Source organism: Gossypium raimondii, chromosome 3 (assembly GCF_025698545.1).
Source record: "Gossypium raimondii isolate GPD5lz chromosome 3, ASM2569854v1, whole genome shotgun sequence".
Classification (NCBI taxonomy): Eukaryota; Viridiplantae; Streptophyta; class Magnoliopsida; order Malvales; family Malvaceae; genus Gossypium; species Gossypium raimondii.
Window position 1 is genome coordinate 14,656,569 of NC_068567.1, and position 21,122 is coordinate 14,677,690.

At 33.1% G+C, this 21,122-nt stretch overlaps 1 pseudogene; it reads right to left on the minus strand.

The window, feature by feature from the left end:
- Positions 1-7,635: 7,635 nt before the first annotated feature.
- Positions 7,636-10,925, minus strand: LOC128039911 (uncharacterized; annotated as a pseudogene).
- Positions 10,926-21,122: the final 10,197 nt, after the last annotated feature.

The following is a 21,122-nucleotide window of genomic DNA, read 5'->3' on the forward strand; positions in this document are numbered from 1 at the left end:
TAACATATAAGTAATTATGGGTGGTGTAAGTGTCCGCCAAATCTGGAAGTTTTTCCCTTTTGTATCTGAATTTATTTGAACTTCCATTGGGTGATCTAAAATATTACCTCCATCGAACCAAATTCATTATTTGGATTGATGCGAAGATAAAGCATGACTGGTATTCCAACAGCCACTAAAGCCAGTATATGAATCCACCGAGAGTAGTGTCTATAGGTATAATAGTCTCAGAAACGTATCCAATTTCTTTCTTCAAGCAATTACAAAATAATATCCGTTATAAGGTAGGAAGTCTGTAATCCACCAATCGAGTGAAACATGTACAATGAGTCGAGTTAGAGGTTGGCGTATAGTTATCCGTTAAAAATAAAAAAAGTATCTTCCAAAATCTGAAAGGAAGTTCAAATTTCTTAAGTCGAGGAACTCAACATCATCGCTTAAAGGTAAAACTGGTCGAGACTCATTAAATTCACTAGGAATGCGTCAAAGTGATTAGTAATCTCTTTCTAAAATTTTATATTGTTAAAATTTAAATTAAAGAATCCTAAATCCTTTTTCCAAAGTATTTTTAGGTGAATTTATGATTTTAAGAACAAAGATATTGGTACCTCATTTATAGTATTGAAACCTATGCAAGATTGCTAATCACTTTTAGCTCCAAAGTATTCATTTATTGAAACTTTGAAAGACATGTACCGAAACCTCATGCCTATTGCAATATAAAATTTTATTATATATTTAATTTATTTTTAAAAATTTAATCATTTCTCAAAATATACCAATACTAACTACACTTTATCTTTCCTTTGTTAACTAAATCTACTCCTAATCATATTCTTTTTAACATATACTTCATAATAAAATTCTCTTCACTATAATGAATTTAATCTTATTAAGGACCTATTTAGTAGTGCTTAAAAAATACTTCTAGCTCCAAAAGCACTTTTAGAAGAAAAGTTGTGCTAAACAAGCTGTTTTTGGCTGAAATTTTTGGCTTTTCAGAAGTGCTTTTCAGGCTTTTCAGAAGTACTTTTCAAAAGCACTTTTGAAAAGGAGAAGCTAAAATTTTTAGCTTCTTCTCTCCCAAAAGTACTTTTGGTATTTAATTATTTTTTCACCCCTCCAATAATATAGTACTTTTCCTTTTTTTCTTAGTGCTTTATTACAAATGTGTTAAAATCATTAATTAAAATTAAAAAATTAAAATAGTAATTACAAATATTTAATGGTTATATTTAAATATTTAAAAATAATTTATATATTCTAATTAAATTTTATAAATAATTAATATTTATTGCTTAAAATATTTAAAATTTATATTTCATATATTAAAATATTAACAAGAAGTTATAATATTTTTTTATATTCTTACTAAAATATAATAATATTAACTAATTTAAATATTATTTACATACATATTTGTTACTTGATAATAACATATCTAAAATGAACATTTTATTTCTCAAAAGTACTTTTTGATAGCAATGCTAAACACTCAAATTTTAAACCAAACTTTTCAAAAGCACTTCTCCATAGCACTTTTCAAAAGCATTGCCAAACTAGCCCTAATTCAAGTTTCAATTCTTTTATTTTTACTCAATTATTTTAGTTTAATACACTTAATTCGATAAAATTTTCAAATATTACATTTAAACACTCATGTAATTAATTTGCTCATTTCCACTCCTAGATTTTTCCAAATTTACTAAATAACCCTAGAATTCTAGTTTTGCAATTTTATGATTTAGTCCCCAAAGTCCCAAATTTACACTATTTTACAATTTAGTCCTTAGAAATCATATATTTTTTTATTTTTAGTTCAACCTTAAATCCCAGTTTATACTGACTTTGAAAAATAGTCTCTCTCTCTCTCTTCAAAATTTCGAGATTTTATAATTTAACCATCTTATCAAATTTTCCACAAAGTAGTCCCCGATTTTAGAACTATTAAACTTTCATATTCTATTTTTAGAATTGTAAATTCTCAAACCATATAAATTAGTTCTAAAACCCATGTTTTGAAATCAACCTTTCAATTTTCATATTTCATAATCATATAATTTAGTACTACGTCAACTTTTTAGATTTTAGTACTCAACCTTTAGAATTGAAATTTTAAAATTTAACAATTTGGTCCTTACTTCAAATTTTATCAAATAAATCACTTGACAAATTATTTTTCAATTTACTCATCCAAATAGTATTCAAAATAGATGTTTACCACATTCAACATGGTAAATACACAATTCCATCATTCAAAATAATTAATTTCAAATTAAAATATTCTTAGTAAAAACACCCTCACTTTCTTACTTTCAATTATTCACTTCAAATCATCCACCAAATTATTTGTAAAATCATTCACCATTCACTTCATACATAAATATAATACTTCCATCACTTTGAACATAAAAGATAATTATATATGCTTAATTCTTACAGTTTCACATCAAATTATATAATCAAATAAATATAACATAATAATTTAAAAAACTTACCTTAATTTCTCCACCTACCCAGACTCTCTTCCACTTCCAACATCCATCTTCAAGCTTTTTTTCCTCATCAAATATGAACTCTAACTAGCTTCACAACAAACTTATCTTGCCATGGCGTTGTTCTCTTGTTTTTACAAAAAATCTATGGAAGAATTTTTGAAGTTTGACTTGAAAGGGTTGAAAAAAGTTAGACAATGACCTAAATGAAAGAAAAGGAAAGTTTAGCTAAATATGAGAAACAAGGAAGAGAGGATAAACTGATGATGGATGATATCTTTTTTTCCTTTTTTTCTTTTCTACATCTTTCTACACAAATATTTTATTAACTTTGTATTTTAAATTAATAGTAATATTTAACTAAAAAAAATCAAATTATCATCATGCCAAACATGTGAACCACATTGCATTTCAATTTCATCGAACTGCTCATGTACTCTCTTGGTGAAATTGCTCTTCAAGTCCTTCTCTTTTTCCTATATATCTAATCCGATCATTTTTTATTTTTTATTTTCACACTTTTGCCCAACACTTCTCACACCTTTACAATTTGGTCAATACCTTAATTTAATTTCTCTAAATCCAAAAGCCTTTTTAATTTCTTATAATCTCCAACTACATTCTCCACTAATATTAAAAATTCTATTTTATTTAATTCAAAAATTCTAACACGAGTTAGATCCATGCTAACACTGTTCTTATCTCTAGGTGTTGGGGATGTTACACTTAGGGTGTGTTTGGTTCGCTGTATTGGATTAGAGGTGTATTGGATTAGAGGTGATGCGGTCGTTGAAAGCACCAAAAATATCCTATCCCTAATAAATAATGAAAAGAATAGTAAAAGGAAGTAGGGTCAAATCCTCGTGGACCTGGACTTGCAAAATATCTTGTTTCGTGATATCCCAAAAGCGAGTCTTGCCCAAGACAACTTATGTTCCTAAAAAAATAAAACAATAGAAGAATTAAATTGTTGGATCTAGAAACGAAAAATAAAATAAAAAAGAATTAAGAATATTGAATTGAAAATTAGAAAAAAATAAAAATAGAGTTGAGAGAAAGAAAATTCTTATGAGAGATTCCACCTCCGCTTGTCTCGTTACGCCTTGGGTTAAATCCTTGGCTTTTAGATGATCCTTCCCAAACCGAATAAGCCGCTTATAGTGGAAGAGGACGCCACGACCACCAGCTCCAATGATTTAGACTTACAATTTGGTGGAACGACTCTAGCCAACAATCGCTCGTAGGATCGTCTTATGCTAGATCAACGCTTCTCAATGGCGAATCCACGCCATTTTGTCTCTTGGGCTCGCCAACCTCGACGCAGATAAGCTAACGAACCATTGTGCAACCTTCCCAAAACATACAAAGCGGTCGCCTTTGCATACGTTGAAAAGCTTACTTAAGGGACATGGACAGGCGTCACCAGTAGTGTGAGAAACGATGAATACTGTTGAGAAGGCTAAGTACGGATTCTAAGCCTCAATAACCCTTTTGGGGATTTTTAACAACCTTCGCTAGATGGGTTTAGTGGCTCATGGTTGTGGTAGAAAAGAAAATAAATAAAATAAAAATAAAGATTTTATTGAAAAGAAATATGAAAAGAACAAAAGCTTAGACTTTTGGGGAGAGAATGTTCTGAGAAAAAGAAAAGATGGGCTCCCTTTGAGTCACTTCACCCCTATTTATAGTGCTAGGGAGATATTCTAATTCTACTTAAATTCCTAAAAGATAAATACATTTAATTGAAGATAAATAAAGATAAAATAAAATCCTAAAATAATCCTTAATAATTATCTCAATATTAATTATCCTAATATAATTAAAATAGAGTTTAATAAAATAAAATCTCTTCTTTTGCATTTCAACCCTTGTGTCCTCCATGCTTGCACTTTTGGCACCAACTTTTCCTTGTGTCGCACATTGGCCCATTTTATCTCTAAATTCACGCTTTTGCCCCTTAATTTTGCTTTTGCTTCAAATTTAGTCCCTATGAGATAAAAGATCATAAATAGCTCAAATTAGCAGGATCATACTCAGAATAAATACATAATTAATACATAAAAATACGTTATTCTAGAGTGTTATCAAATCCCCCCTACTTAGCCCATGCTTGCCCTCAAGTATGGTTCCTATCTACTGTGAAAGTTAGATTTCGCCATAAAAGAAATACAACTCCAAAGTTTTATAAAATCAGTCAAAATGCATATGAAAAATAAAGAGAACCCTAGGCTTGCTTTAAGTAAAATAGGAAAAGTTTTCTAATTAATACACATAAAAATTAGAATCAACTTGAATTATTTAATGAAAATTAGATAAATTACCAAACCTACCAAGATACTCTATTTGTTTCCTCCTTTAGTCCCAAAATTTTTCTTTTTCTTTTCTTTTTTTTTTTCTCTTTTTTATGCTTTAGGAATATCTTGAACCTTTTGACGCTGAAGAGAGATGACTGCCAAGCACCCCACCCCGGTTACTCAGCCCAACAAACTCCTAATTTATTATAATTTTTCTTAAGAACACATCAAACCTTTTGACGCGAAGAGAGATGACAGCCAAGCACCCCACCGGTTACATTTCATTCAACATGTTCTTAAAATTAATTCGGTTAGCGGAGTTTTATCTAACACGTCACACAACCTTTTGACGCGAAATAGGATGACAACCCAAGCACCCTACCCCGGTTACTCAGTCAGCCACGTTTTTAAGCTGCACTCATAACCACGGAACATTAAATGATATTAATAATAACTTTTTTTATGAGGACTTTAGAGAAATAATAATAATAATCAAGTGTCAAAAATAAGTTTCAGTAATTACCTTAATAGTCATCAACATATTTTAGCATGCAATCATATTAAGTGTCCACTTTGTATTTAAACTTGATCAATTTTACGAAAAGCAAGATAGAGTTAACTTTATGAGTCACAATTATTTTTACTCTAATAAAAATAAAACAGTAGAGATGGCATCAATTATGAAAAATTCGTAATTTTCTCAAAAAACAAGAATCATGCTTGTAGGACAAACAGTAGGCAATTCTTGGTAAAAATCTTGGGCATGAAAATAATAACGAAGAGTACCTCCCCCTACTGAAAGCACATTGTCCTCAATGTGGACGAAAAGAAATAAATAGGTAGAAAAATTTAGAAAAGCTCCCCGTGTGATCACAAATGATGGCAATGAGCTTGGTCAGTTGCTGGCCAAAGGTTTCAAGTCAGGCCTCAATGCGTTTTAAGTGTTGCTTAACGGTTTGCTTCATTTTTTTTTCTAAGCAAAAGAAGAAAAATTGATTAATATCCAAATAAGTAATAAATAATAAAATAAAGTAATAAATAAAGTAAAGAAAATAATAAATAAAATAAAATTTGGGTTGCCTCCCAACAAGCGCTTGTTTAACGTCGTTAGCTCGACGCCGTTATTGGTTCTATGGTGGTTCCAAATGGATTTCCTCAACTGTGTGGGCTTGAAAATTCTCATAAAATGGCTTCAACCATGGCCATTGACTACTAACTGCTTTCCAGATTCTTCACTCTCTATTTCAACCGCTCCATGTGTGAACACTTTAGTAACAACGAAAGGTCCTTGCCATCGTGATCGAAGCTTACCTGGGAATAACTTTAACACAGAGTTATAAAGTAAAACTTTTTGTCCTACTGAAAAATGCTTCTGAGCTATTCTCTTATCGTGAAACAACTTTGTCTTGTCTTTATAAATGTGAGCATTTTCGTAGGCATCATTACGAATTTCTTCTAACTCTTGGATGTCTAATTTCCTTGCCTTTCCTGCAGGTTCTAACTCCAAGTTACACTGTCGAATGGCCCAATAGGCTTTATGTTCCAATTCAACTGGAAGGTGGCAGGCTTTACCAAAAACAAGTCGATACGGGGTCATACCAATCGGTCCCTTATACGCAGTCCTATAGGCCCAAAGTGCATCATTTAGCCGAAGGCTCCAATCCTTTCGGTTAGGACGAACTGTTTTCTCCAAAATAGTCTTGATTTCCCTGTTTGAGACCTCGGCTTGACCGTTCGTTTGGGGATGGTAAGCCGTAGCTATACGGTGGTGGACTCCATATTTTGCCAACAGTGCCTCCATGACCTTATTACAAAAGTGGGTGCCACGATCACTGATTAGGGCTCGAGGTGTGCCAAACCTGGAAAATATAGTTTGTTTTAAAAACTCCATAGCAGTTTTGGCATTATCATTATGAGTAGGCTTTGCTTCTATCCACTTAGAAACATAGTCTACTGCAAGAATTATGTATACATTGCTAAATGAAGAAATAAATGGGCCCATGAAATCGATACCCCATACATCAAAGATTTCGCATACATGAATCGGGGAAAGGGGCATTTGATTTCGTTTAGTGATGTTACCTGTATGTTGGCACCTATCGCAAGACTTACAGAAGTTATATGCATCTCGAAAAATTGTGGACCAATATAGCCCACATTCTAACACCTTATGAGCGGTCCGCTTAGGGCCAAAGTGACCTCCACAAGCTTCAGCATGACAAAAATTAAGGATAGAAGTTACCTCAGTTTCTGGAACACATCTTCGTATTATCTGGTCTAAACAGTGTTTCCATAAGTATGGGTCATCCCAAATGTAATATCGAGCGTTGCGTCTAAGCTTGTCCCTCACGAAACGTGCTACCTTAGTGGGTAATAATCCTGTGGCTAGAAAGTTTACTAAATCTGCATACCATGGGAGACGTACCTCGGTCGAGAATAGGCTCTCATCAGGGAATTCTTCTTTAATAGGGATGTCGTCAAAAGGTACTTTTATTCTGCTTAAGTGGTCAGCCACTAAATTCTCGCATCCTCTTTTGTCTCGAATCTCAATGTCAAATTCTTGGAGCAGCAAAATCCACCTAATGAGCCTCGGTTTTGCTTCTTTCTTCGCGATCAAATACCTGAGAGCTGCATGATCAGAAAAAATAATCACTTTAGTTCCCAATAAATAAGGTCGAAATTTATCTAAAGCAAATACAACGGCTAAGAGTTCTTTTTCCGTAGTGGTGTAGTTGCTCTGCTGCGGCATCTAGGGTTTTCGAGGCATAACATATGACATGTGGTTCTTTGTCTATCCTTTGCCCCAACACGGCCCTACACTGCGCTCGCTAGCGTCGCACATAATTTCAAATGGGTATTTCAATCGGTGGTTGTACTATAGGAGCGGAGACTAACTTTTTCTTAAGTGTATCAAATGCCTCCTTACATTTTGGGCCAAACTCAAATTTCTTATCCTTCTGCAACAACTCACATAGTGGTTCAGCTACCTTCGAGAAGTTTTTTATGAAGCGCCTATAAAACCCTGCATGGCCAAGAAAAGAACGAATTTCCCTCACAGTGGAGGGATAAGGCAAAGAATTTATAATATCAATTTTGGCCTTATCGACCTCAATTCCTTTAGATGAAACAACAGACCTAGAATTAAACCCTTGTCTACCATAAAATGACACTTTTCATAATTCAAGACAAGATTAAATTCTATGCACCTACTTAAAATTATCATTAGATTTTTAAGGCATTCATCAAAACAATTCCCATATACAGTAAAATCATCCATAAAAACTTCGATAATTTTTTCCACATATTCAGAAAATATACTCATCATACATCTTTGGAAGGTGGCCGGCGCATTGCAAAGACCGAATGGCATCCTTCTATATGCAAATGTACCGAATGGGCATGTAAAAGTGGTCTTTTCTTGGTCCTCCGGTGCGACTGGAATTTGAAAGAAACCTGAGTATCCATCAAGACAACAAAAATGAGTTTTTCCAGCTAATTTTTCAAGCATTTGATCTATAAAAGGAAGAGGGAAATGATCTTTTCTAGTGTATGAATTCAACTTCCTGTAATCAATGCAGACGCGCCACCCATTTTGTACTCGGGTAGGTACCAAGTCACCTTCAGCATTTTTCTTTACTGTCACACCCGTTTTCTTGGGCACGACCTGAGCTGGACTTACCCACCTACTGTCAGAAATAGGGTAAATTACGCCAAGATCTAAAAGCTTGATTATTTCATTTTTACTACCTCCATCATATTCGGATTTAGCTGTCTTTGCGCCTCTCGCCTCGGCCGTGTCTTCCTCTAAGTAGATCCTGTGTGCACGTCAAAGGGCTTATCCCTTTTAAGTCGCAATGGTCCACCAATCGCCTCCTTATGACTTTTTAGTATATGAACCAAACTTTCCTCTTCATGTGTGGAGAGTCTATTGGAGATTATGGTGGTAGGGTATTACCCTTCCCAAAATGCATATTTGGATGCTCAGAAGTGGTTTCAACTCCAACTCGCATTTTGTATAATGAAGGTAATAGTTTAGTATTTGGAGATAATAACTCATTAACAAATTCAATTTCATCAAGTTCAGAATTATCTCCATAAATTGACTCGAAATTCTCTTCCACCAAAGAATCAATTATGTCGATACAATTTACGCTCAATATTTCACTTGGATGGCTAATGGCGTCGTAGACATTAAACTTTACGATCTCCCCATCAAACTCCATCGTGAGAGTTCCACTTCGAACATCAATTTTAGTACTAGCTGTACTAAGGAACGGTCGACCTAACAGGAGATCTGAAGATCCAGGAGTGCTATCCTCCTCCATTTTGATCACATAAAAATCTGCAGGGAAAATAAGATCGTTAACTTTTACCAGAACATCCTCGAGTACTCCTTCTGGATGCACAACAGACCTGTCCGCCAATTGAATGATAACACCTGTTTTTGTCAAAAAACCCGCGTTAAGTGATTCATAAATAGAATACGGCATTACATTTATAGAAGCCCCTAGATCACACATAGCCTTTTTAATTCCCAAATGACCTATTTTGCATGGTATTGCAAACATGCCCCTATCCTTACATTTTGCCGGCATTTTTTGCTGTAACACTGCGGATACATTCTCACCAACATTCACCCTTTCATTACCTGTTAATTTTCGTTTGTTGGTGCAAAGCTCTTTAAGAAATTTAGCATACCGCGGTATTTGCTTGATGGCATCCAACAGCGGAATATTGATCTCGACATTCCTAAATGTTTCAAGAATTTCTTTATCCTCTTTACCTCTTCGACACTGGTTGAATCGTTCTGGAAATGGAGGTTGAATTTTAGGCAATGGAGGCTTCGATCGGACCTGTTCGTCTTTTTCGGGTTTTTCCTGGGTAATTTCTTGGGCAAGATTCCTGTCAGGAATTGGTTCTAGTACCTTTCCGCTTAGCGTCCTTTGCATTTGCATTTTGTCTAGGGTTTGGTTCTGTTTGTGACGGTAGCTTCCCTTGAGAAGTCAATTTCTCAATCGATGTGGTCAACTCTCTTATGGACGCCTCGGTTTTCTGTTGGAAATCTTTCGTCTCTTTTTGGAAATTAAGAGTTTGCTGTTGGAAATCAAGAACATTAGCTGCTAACTTATTGACCATGGTTTCTAGAAAATTACGAACCTTGTGGTCATTGCGGAAATCGATTTTGGTATGGCTGGTTATTTCGTGGATTGGTCTCATAGCTTAAGTTAGGATGGTCCCTCCACCCTGGGTTGTAGGTATTAGCGTAGGGGTCGTACTGCCTTTGTGGTGGCCCAGGGAAATTTCCCACAGCACCCAGATGGGCCGTGGTATCATCATACAAACTGGGACATGCATCAGTTGCATGATCTGGTGTAGCACATATTACACATAACCGAGCTGTCTTTGTTTTTTCTGCAATAAGAGAGTTCATCATATTAGTAAGTCTATCAACTTTATCCTCTAAGGTTGAATTACTTAGCTGATGAACCCTTCTAGGGGGTTCAGTATTGGCTCGGAACTGCTGAGAATTTACAGCCATCGTGGAGATCAAGTCTCTCGCTTGTTGGGGAGTCATGTTGACCAATGCTCCTCCACTAGCAGCGTCTACCATATTCATCTCCATGGGCTTCAAACCTTCGTAAAAGTATTGGAGGAGAGATTGCTCTGTTATACCATGTTGTGGACAGCTTGCACACAACTTTTTAAATCGCTCCCAATAATCGTAAAGGGACTCAGCTTCTTTTTGTCTTATTCCAACGATCTCTCTTCTTAGCTCAGCTGCTCGAGATGCTGGAAAAAACTTGTTCAGAAACAAACGAGATAGATCAGCCCAAGTTGTAATAGATCCAGGGGGTAAATAAAATAACCATTCCTTAGCGGAATCTGCTAGGGAGAAAGGGAAAGCACGCAATTTAATCTGATCCTCAGTTACCCCCTGAGGTTTCATGCTAAGACAAACCATATGAAATTCTTTCAGATGCTTGTGGGGATTTTCATTTTGTAACCCACGAAAAGTTGGCAATAACTGGATTAAACCTGACTTTAATTCAAAATCAGTATCCATAGTAGGATACGCGATGCATAATGGCGGTTGTTCTGTTGGAGCTTCGGCCAGTTGCCGAATCGTTTGAGCCATTGGATCGTGTGCTAAATTTGGGTTTTGTTAACCTAGCGTTAAGCACTTCTTCGGTGAGTCGACTTCTACTTTTCACTTTCAATTGTTTGAGTAGGGTTTTCGTTAACCTTAGACTCAACTTCGTGTCGACTTCTATTTGTGGCGGTGGGTTACTTTGAGTTCCAACCACCACGGCGCTTTTTCGTAACTTTGTCTCCTTGCGATTGGCTCTAGCAGTCTTCTCAATTTCTGAATCGAACGCAAGAGTACCTGGAGCAGATCTGGTCATAAGAAACAAAAAACAAGATTAGTACGTTGCGGTCCCCACAGCGGCGCCAAAATTTGATGCGATCGTTGAAAGCACCAAAATATCCTATCCTAATAAATAATGAAAAGAATAGTAAAAGGGAAGTAGGGTCAAATCCTCGTGGACCGGACTTGCAAAATATCTTGTTTCGTGATATCCCGAGCAGAGTCTTGCCCAAGACAACTTATGTTCTAAAAAAATAAAAACAATAGAAGAATTAAATTGTTGGATCTAGAAACGAAAAATAAAATAAAAAAGTAATTAAGAATATTGAATTGAAAATTAGAAAAAAATAAAAAATAGAGTTGAGAGAAAGAAAATTCTTATGGGAGATTCCACCTCCAGTTGTCTCGTTCGCCTTGGGTTAAATCCTCGGCTTTTAGATGATCCTTCCCAAACCGAATAAGCCGTTATAGTGGAAGAGGACGCCACGACCACCAGCTCAATGATTTAGACTTACAATTTGGTGGAACGACTCTAGCCAACAATCGCTTCTGTGGGATCGTCTTATGCTAGATCAACGCTTCTCAATGGCGAATCCCACGCCATTTTGTCTCTTGGGCTCGCCAACCTCTGACGCAGTAAGCTAACGAACCGACTGTGCAACCTTCCCAAAACATACAAAGCGGTCGCCTTTGCATACGTTGAAAAGCTTACTTCTTAAGGGACATGGACCAAGCGTCGGCCAGTAAAGTGGAGAAACGATGAATACTCGTTGAGAAGGCTAAGTACGGATTCTAAGCCTCAATAACCCTTTTGGGGATTTTTGACAACCTTCGGCTAGATGGGTTTAGTGGCTCATGGTTGTGGTAGAAAAGAAAATAAATAAAATAAAAATAAAGATTTTATTGAAAAGAAATATGAAAAGAACAAAAGCTTAGACTTTTGGGGAGAGAATGTTTACAGAAAAAGAAAAGATGGGCTCCCCTTTTGAGTCACTTCACCCCCTATTTATAGTGCTAGGGGAGATATTCTAATTCTACTTAAATTCCTAAAAGATAAATACATTTAATTGAAGATAAATAAAGATAAAATAAAATCCTAAAAATAATCCTTAATAATTATCTCAATATTAATTATCCTAATATAATTAAAATAGAGTTTAATAAAATAAAATCTCTTCTTTTGCATTTCAACCCTTGTGTCCTCCATGCTTGCACTTTTGGCACCAACTTTTCCTTGTGTCGCACATTGGCCCATTTTATCTCTAAATTCACGCTTTTGCCCCTTAATTTTGCTTTTGCTTCAAATTTAGTCCCTATGAGATAAAAGATCATAAATAGCTCAAATTAGCAGGATCATACTCAGAATAAATACATAATTAATACATAAAAATACGTTATTCTAGAGTGTTATCAAGAGGTGTATTGGATTAGAGGTGTATTGGATTAGAGGTGTAATAGCTAATCCACTGTTTGGTTGAATGTAATGGAATAGAGGCGTAATAGTAATCTTGTATTTGGTTGAATGGAATAGAGGTGTAATAGCATAATGGAAAAAACTAAAATGACTAGAATACCCTTAGCATAAAATTGTTTTGGTAAATGATTATTGTTATTGTTATTTAAATTTTAATAAGATTATTATTATCGTAATAAATATTTTAATCATATTTAAACATAATTATTATTAAATATATTTTAATTAAAATATATAATTTAATAAAATTCTTATAATTAGCATAAATTTGTTTTGGTAAATGATTATTGTTATTGTTATTTAAATTTTAATAAGATTATTATTATCGGTAATAAATAATTTAATAATATTTAAACATAATTTTATTAAATATATTTTAATTAAAATATATAATTTAATAAATTTCTTAATAATTAATATTCTTATATTAATTTACTCAAATCATAATATTTGATCTTGTAAAATATAAATTAACATAAATATTATTAAATATATTTTAATTAAAATATATAATTTAATAAAATTCTTAATAATTCATATTCTTATATAATTTATTCAAATCATAATATATGATACTATAATTAATATTAAATATATTTTAATTAAAATATATGATTAAATACAATTTAAAATAATTATTATTAAATATAATTTCATAAAATGTTCTTATGAATTTACTAAGATCAAGATAATTTGAGAATTATATTCGCATAAACATAATTAACTTATACTAAGAAAAGTTAGATGAAAATGAAATTGTACATCATAATCCATATGTTATATAGTTTTACAACATCAAAAGTTTGAACATTGATATTTAATGGTGAGAAAGAAATCTTGACCCATTCCAATCAGACAATGAAGGTAAAGCAAGAAAACGATCATTTGAGTTAGATGATCGAATTTTACTCAAAGCATCATACCGCTGATCGTCGGTTAAACCTTCAATTGACCATAAGGCTGAATATAAATTTGAAGCTTTCTCTTCCATCTTTTATTCTGACTTCTGCTGAACTACCACCTCGGAGGCAATACTCATACTGATTTTATCGCCAACGGCCTGGATTTTTTCCCCCAACAAGGTGGCAGCCTCCTCAAATGAAGAATACACATTATCACGAGCATCAGATTTCTTCTTTCTCTTGTTTGAAGATGAGGAACCCCCTTGGTCTCTATCTCCTCGCGGATCTATACCAGAAACATCCATGTCGTCTAAAGAGACCTCAGCTTCGCAGTCATAGAATGTGTTTCTCTTCATTCATATCTGTAGTACGTTCATCCTCAGCATGTATTTCTTCAAGAACATCAGCAGCTGTTTGAGCGTCTTTCCCGATCGCCCGATCTCTTGCGTATATATCGAAGAAGTGGTTGTAGTAAGGAAAGTACGATGTCCGAACCGAGAGGCTTCTTTGTGACTCTAAAAAAAATGAGGAAATCATATTAGTTATAAGTTTTGTAAAAAAACAAATACATACTTGAAATAGATTTTACCTTTACATAGGATTCCCAAAGCGCATCTTGACAACAACGAGTGCCTATGCTCGTCCCAACCAAAACCATCATTGTTTTGGCCATTAAGCATGCCGTGAGCGATGACCATTCCCTTTTAGGCACCTAATCCGAGATTCAATATTTGGTTTCGCCTTCAACATTCTGTTGGTAAAGCCTTTTCTAGCATTTTCTAGCTCGTTCAAATAACCGCTTTGAACCCGGTATCGACATTAAATGTTCCTACATTGTGCAAATCCACCATGCAAGAAACCAAGGTGCATCCTCTTCGGAACCCATTTTCTTTTGCTCCTCGAGAAGCTTGAGAAGAAGCACCGTTGGTGGAACACGACATATTGTTCTTAAGAAAAAATAAATTAACATTATTTTACTATTTTGAATATCATGAATCAAAAGGTTAACAGTTTATAATATTATATCGGTAGTTCAATACTAAATTTAAATTTATAACACATGCTGAATGAAAATATAATTAAATTATAATTCAACCAAGTTTAGTACAATACAAAATTTGTATCAAAGACCACCAAAGTTTTATAAACTAGATACATAAAATAACATCAACAAATCAATTCAAACTCAATTTGTCCCTAAACCTAACTAATTTCTAGATGCTTGCCATTCATCGAACATCTGGGTGGCTAGTTCCATCCTCCAAGTAGCCCAAGATCCGATGGATGAATATTTGTGATATTCGGTTCATCGTCATCCACCACATTAGTAGGTAATCCTTCTCCCACCTCCGCTTCAATGGGATCAATACTCATATGAGTTCGAATAAAATTATGTAGCAAACAACATGCTATAATAATTCTATTGTGCACCCGTACAGGATAAAACGATGGACTCCTAAGTATTCCCCATCTAAGTTTTAATAAGCCAAAGCATCTTTCAATGACATTACGTCTTGAGGCATGTTTCATGTTAAAAACTCTTTGGGAACTTGGTGATAACCGACGCCGATCATTCAGATGATATCGCTGTCCTCTAAATGGTGCAAGAAATCCCTCAGAATTTGTGTATCCAGCATCAACTAGATAATAACAACCTATAAAATAAATTTTACCCAACGTGATTAATTCAGCAAACAAAGTATGTAGGCTAAATGAATAATTCAAATTCCTCTAACTATACACTGTACCATGAGGAACTTTTAGTCCATGTCTTCTACTAATGGCATCTCGAAGCACCCGTCCATCGGCAACTGAACCTTCCCAACCAGGAAGAACATAAACAAATTGCATCTCAGGTGTACAAACACCTAGCATGTTTGTTGCTATGTCCCCTTTTCGGGTTCGATATCTAGCTTTATCAATTGTTGGCACCCTAATCTTGATGTGGGTTCCATCAAGAGCACCTAAGCAATTCTATATCACATGATATAAAACCTTGAGTTAGAATACTAACTTAAATCTAAGTCAACTAAATGTTGTACAAGCTATATATAAAACTCAGTCTAATACCTTAAACCATTTCCACCTTGTGTCAGAAGAATCGACTGTAATTGGATCCGGCTTTTTAAATAAGACATCTTGTAAGCGTATGACAGCATTTAAAACACTATGAAATGCTCTGCTAACAGTTTCCCCGAACCTTCTAAAGTGATGCTTGATAACTCGATTTTTCAAGTGATGGGAGATGATATGTAAAAACATTGCTACTTGCTCATCAACCAGCATGTTTCTTGACGACTTCAATCCCCCTATCGATTCTAACATCTCACATAATTTAAAAAAGGCGGTTCTATTCATCCTAACTTGTGAAACACAGGTCTCGTCACTAGCATATACAAGCCTTTTCACCTAATCCCGTTTTGCATAAAAATCTAAGGTATAGGACCTAATCCTTGGTCTATAAGTATGTAGGCTAAGGCTGGCACCCATTCTAAATAAGAACCAAATCGCAATTCTACAGAGTTCCAACCATAATGTCAATGTAATACCAATTCTTTTTAGCCTCACACTTTGTGCAATTAAAAGCGAGACGAGCCATTCTCGCAACATATTAAAATTAGAACACACTATCAAAGAGTTGAAGTTGCAATTACACTTTATAAAAAATTAAACAATATTAATTTAGAACACACTATCAAAGAATTGAAGATGCAAATTAAATTTTATAAAAATATTTGAGAGACAAACAAATTAAAAATGCGAGCAACTAGGTTATTAATTTTGGGGAGTTGATAGGATTATATGGGGATAACTTGAATCTAAAAGAATCAAGATGGCACGTGTTTATTTTAATTAGTAAAATTATTAGTAAAATTTGCATAAATGATTGATAGCTATTAACAAATTTAATATTTTAAAGATAAATAAAATGAAATTAATAATATATTGTGTTTAACATATAGAAAATGATAATATTTTGTAATCAAATAATAATAAAGAGGTAAACACTCCATAAGTAATAAATAATTTATAACACACAGGTAAAAATATTATGGAAAAAATTTTGAATTATTAATACCAATAATAAATATTTTTCTATTAATATTAAATTTTAATTGTTATGCCATGTTTTATTTATATTTTCAATTTAAATGTATAGTTTTATATTAATATTATATAATCAAAATGATTTTAATTATATTTCAATTAAAAATATTATATAATCAAAATGATTTTAATTATATTTTAATATACCTTAAATAACATAAATAAAATTTTATTTCACTTAAAGTTAGCACAATTTATTTTAATAATGATTAAATTTGAGCGAGATCTTTGAAAGTATCAAAATCGTTATATTTTATCATAATTGATATTAATACAATAATTGGTACTAAAGTTTGATGTCCTTTTTAAATTATAACGAAGAATTGGTACACCATTATCTTTAAGTATCAAAATATTTATCAAATACAAATAATAGATTAAAAAAGAAAAAACACAAGTACCAAATTATATATTGCTCCTTTTTATAACAACATTTCGTCCATGAATTTCCTTTTAATACAAGAATTGGTACTAAAGTTTGATGCCCTTTTTAAATTATATAGTACTCATTAATGGTTTTGGGGACAAAGGAATAAAACATATGACCACCTTTTTAAATTTTAACCTGGTTTTTTTAATGAATGAAAACAATTTATAAAACATCTTTTAAGGTAGACATATAACTCGACAGTTGCACCATTTCATTTGTATCAAAGCATTAACAGTACCAAATGAACAAAGCCATTTCAAACATTTCAAAGCATTCAAAATTAACAGTACCAAATTAACAGCACCAGGACTATGCATGACATTCTAGAGCTCATTATATGCACTTCAACATTGCAGTAGCCATGAAAGAATATCAGAGTGTTTCTATTCAACAAAAATCTCAAAAAGCATACAAATCCAAACAGGACATGAGCATTCATAGTCCTTTGTTTTCATTTCTGACTGATCAAGCAGATGGAGCCACTGCACTTCAATTATATAGCCACTGCAAACAATTGTATAGCCACAAGCAATGGGGGGAAACTAACCTGTAATGAGGAAATCGGAGAGGAGACCGATGATGAACTGCGGCAACAAAGAACCTGTAATTCAGGACAAACAAACAAACAATGAAAAAAAAACCATAACCGATTTATGTTCGGTCTGAATAAATAACAGATGCATGTTGTTTTCTGATTTAACAACCTTGAAATCTAAAGACAAGAACCATCATCTAGGCATTTGACTAGAAAAATAAACATGTTTTCACAAAAATGAAAATGGAATACCAGTGCAATTAGAGTTTGCTTACATACATATTCTCATACAGCCTTTCAAAGATAATTTAATTACAAAAGATAAATAATATTCTTATTTCTGTCATGGAAAAGCACAAGATTGTTAAATGAGTTTATTCATTTAAATGACTAAGAAAAATGCACAGCAAGTACTTTCATCATAACAATATCATGAGTTTGGTTGCCTTTGGTTTTAATATTTCACAATCTTGTCTCTCTGCTTTAGTTTGATAGATAATGATGTGTGGATTACATAATCAATATATTAAAGCTGCAGATGGGAACTTGAGACAATATTAAAGAATTATAGAAAACCAAAAATTAATGGATAGGAAAATTATAAGGAAAATTATGAAATACTGACAACAAGCCTTTAATGCACAATGCCAAATGACAAACAAATTAAGGTCAAGAAGATTATTTAAATGCAAATACAAAATCTAGCCTTTCCTTGACAAGTTGGAACACAAACAAGAATATGAGACCTCTAGGAAGATCAGTTGGAACAGATCTGTTAATTTCTCTACAAATGCCCCACTACTGATATGCGTTGAAACAAAACATGCTAAATAAAATGGCTACACAAGAGAACATGCTGATCATTGATAATAAATTAAGCTACAAAAGCAAAAATGGCAAGAGGAACAAAACATGGTACAGAAACAGAAAATAAAGAAACAAAAAACCACTACAAAAACAGAACATCAACAAATCATATTCCTTTCTAAGCTGCACTATTTGTTACCAAGTAAAAGAATTGAATTTCAAGAAAGAAAACCAAACAAATAAATAAAATTTGTGATTTAAGCAACGTCTAAATTTGATTATGCATCAGTTAACCCCAGTACTTTCATCAAACAACTAAACCTATGGAAAGAAACATAAAGTAGACAGTCAGCAGCAAAATAAAATGATATTAACAAGACTGTCAAGAAAAATCATCCAAGACAGTAAGCAAAATAAAGAAACATAAAGCAGACAGAATATGAAAAATGTTGGAGCAAAGAACCTGTAATTCAGGACAAACAAACAAACAATGAAAAAAAAACCATAACCGGCAAGAAACGAAACGCCGATTTACCAAGGACTGAAACAATCGCATGCAGAGAGGAAAGAAATAAGTTATAAGTTTGGCGGAGATTACTGATTCAAGCCGTCCGGAGATCTGACACCGTCGAGTCGGAGAAGGATGCAAAGCTGAAATCGGGAGCGGGTAGAGGTTTGGTTCGCTGGCACGTTCTGTTTATGTTGGGAGGGAGAGGGTCGGCTGGAGGCGATTTCGGCAAGGGGAGGGTAAATAAGACACCGATTAGCTAATCTTTGCTATTGCAAGGGATTACAAATCGGTGGTGAAGCAGCCAAAATGCGGAATCCGTCATAGCGGATTAGAACGATATTAGAAAGCAATGAACCAAAGCATGTATTCGATTGAGAGCCACCGATTCGGGGTGTAATGGATTAGCCATTACACCCAACCAAATAAGCCCTTAAACTTTTCTATTTTATTTAATTTAGTCCATACCATTATTTTCCAATTCCGCCTATCAATTTTTTTTTCATGACACATTCAGAAAATCTTCTATTTATTTGTGACTCCACCTTTTCTTCTTTAGGTCTATTATCACTTTTAGTCCTCTAACTTTCACCAAATTCCAAATTATTATATTTTACTTACTTTTTTTTGTCAAACCAAATTTCAATACACTCAATCCATTTTCTTGATAAATTTACCATGTATGTTACTGGAACAATACCATTTGTTATACCGAAAATTTTAGGGGTATTACACAACTATAACTTGAGCTCTTAAGCTTAAAATAATGTGAATCAAATTGTGTTTTGAAGCTAAGAGATAGTTCTTTCATTGGTCAACGGATCTCTCGACTAAGAAATGTCTAGTACCTATCCAAAAGTGCATCTTAAATTGACTGATTTTCCAGAGTTGAAAATTGGCAGCTTCAATGAATTGAATTTAATAAATTTCTCCCCATTGGTACATGTTGAATTGACCAGTGGCACTCAATAAAGGTTTTGTTTGCAACCAAAATTCTCAATTTTGAACTAAGGTTTCCAAAAATCAAAATCTTGATTTTCTTTAAGCTCAATCTTGTGTCTTTGAAGCTTATTAAATTTGTTTGTGATGAACTCTAGTATAATCAAGTTCATCTTTTCTCGAATCTGTCTCGATCTTGGGCTATAGACTACTTTTGACGAACTTTTCTATTTTGGTTATTATATGAATAATTGAAAATTAATATAAATGGTGATTGCTAAGCAAACAAATGCTCTTTGAAGCATGCTAAGCCAATATGAGGTGATTGGAATTGGGATAAACACAAATCTCTCAAGTGAAGAACAAATTAAGCATATTGTTTAACACAGGTTTTGGTTGGAAAAGAAGAATATATTTTAAGTCATAAGGCTTTAGAATGTTAATACCTCATCTTCAAATCCCACCTTGAGTTTTTAAAATTATTTCAACTTAAATTTCACTATGAATATTTTAATTATATTTATTGGAATAATTATAAGTATCTAAATTTAATCTTGTTGAAAAGATTTTAAGATTATAGTTATACTTGAAACATAAAAAGACCTGAATTTATGTATTTCATTTTATTTTAGTCACACTTTGAATCTGACAAAGTTCTTTAATTTCGATAATTTTGACATTTAATTACTTTTCATCCAACCTGTATTTATAGCCTCTGATTTCCCTCATATCTATATCTCACGGTGGGTAAGGTGGGGCGGATGCAAAATTTTAGATCCAACTAAAAAATAGCATAAAATATTTATCAAAAATTTAATTTAGATTAAAAATATTAGATTTGAGTTGGTATTAATTTTAAATTTAAAAATATAATACATTAAAAAATTATACTTAAATAGCACTAAGTTAATTGTAACTTAACAAACAAATACTTATAAAATAGAAGTACAATTAACAATAAAATAATGTTATATAATATCCAAACAATAATAACAAAATGACAGTAATATAATAGTGAAATTATAACAAAACAATAACAATAAAAGGTTTAGATTGATTCGGACTGAACCAAGATGGAGCCAAAAAAATCATATACCAAGCTAATACGGAAAATGATAGATATTAAGGATAAGTTTGGATGAGCAATACGTTTACATGTGTTTAATGTAAAAACAACAATAGCAATAAGATTAAATACTATAATAATATTATAAGAGGAGAAAAAAGAATTAAGGGTATTAAATTCTAAAAACTTTGATTTGG